The sequence below is a fragment of the Cygnus olor genome, chromosome 18 (assembly GCF_009769625.2).
Source record: "Cygnus olor isolate bCygOlo1 chromosome 18, bCygOlo1.pri.v2, whole genome shotgun sequence".
NCBI classification, from domain to species: Eukaryota; Metazoa; Chordata; class Aves; order Anseriformes; family Anatidae; genus Cygnus; species Cygnus olor.
Genome location: NC_049186.1, coordinates 13,182,840 through 13,183,618, shown reverse-complemented (window position 1 = coordinate 13,183,618; position 779 = coordinate 13,182,840). Strand labels below are relative to the sequence as shown.

At 66.1% G+C, this 779-nt stretch overlaps 1 non-coding gene across 1 annotated transcript; it reads right to left on the bottom strand.

Annotated features, from left to right (window-relative positions):
• Positions 1-88: 88 nt before the first annotated feature.
• On the bottom strand, positions 89-281 carry LOC121057192. The gene has a single exon (XR_005813691.1). It is a non-coding gene; the product is annotated as a U2 spliceosomal RNA (small nuclear RNA).
• Between the last annotated feature and the right edge of the window lie 498 nt (positions 282-779).

Sequence of the window (779 nt, the reverse complement as noted above, 5' to 3'; positions counted from 1 at the left end):
CGTGCCCGGGAACCGAGAGCACTCGCCTAAAGCTCGCTCAAGACCGCTCCTTAGCCCTGCTTTCGACACCACCGCAGGGGCTTTCCAGAAAAGACGCACCGTTCCAGTAAGTGCTGCAATACCGGGACGATGCTCGGAACCGACGGAATCAGGCTCTGGACCCAACTCCCGAGCCCAAAACCCCGTTTAACACAAAAGTCCTCTCACCGTCAACGTATCAAACATAAACCTGACAAACACCTATACTACACTCGATCTCACCCAAAACGCCGAAAAGCAAACTCCCGTCGCCCCCCACACGCCCCTCCCGCTCCCGCACACACCACCCCTACGTCATGGCCACTCTGCCAACCGCCTGCCCCGTGCTCTCGACGCTGAACCAAACGCCTCTCCGCCTTTTGGCCGCTTCCTTCGGAGCCACGACCCCGCCGCGCCCCGGCGCCGCTCAGCCGGAGCCTCCCAGCGGCCCGTTCGGGCCTCCGCGCGCCACATTAGCGGAGCTCCGCGCTTAATTTGCATGCCCCGCCCCCGGCACCGCCTCTCCCTCCCCACCGCCCACCAGCTGTGTGCCCCGCCCACGAAGCCCCTGCGCCCCACCTCCGCGCCAAGCTGATTGGTGCTGCTCGCCCTGCTATTTGCATTCGCCCCGCCTCTTCACCCGCCCCCGCCGCCCCACCTCCGTCCCCGACGCGATTTGCATACCCCGCCCATCCCTTCGTAGCCACGCCGCTAGCTGCCGCCTCATTGGCCCGGGGCCCAGCGCGACCGCCCCTGCGGCA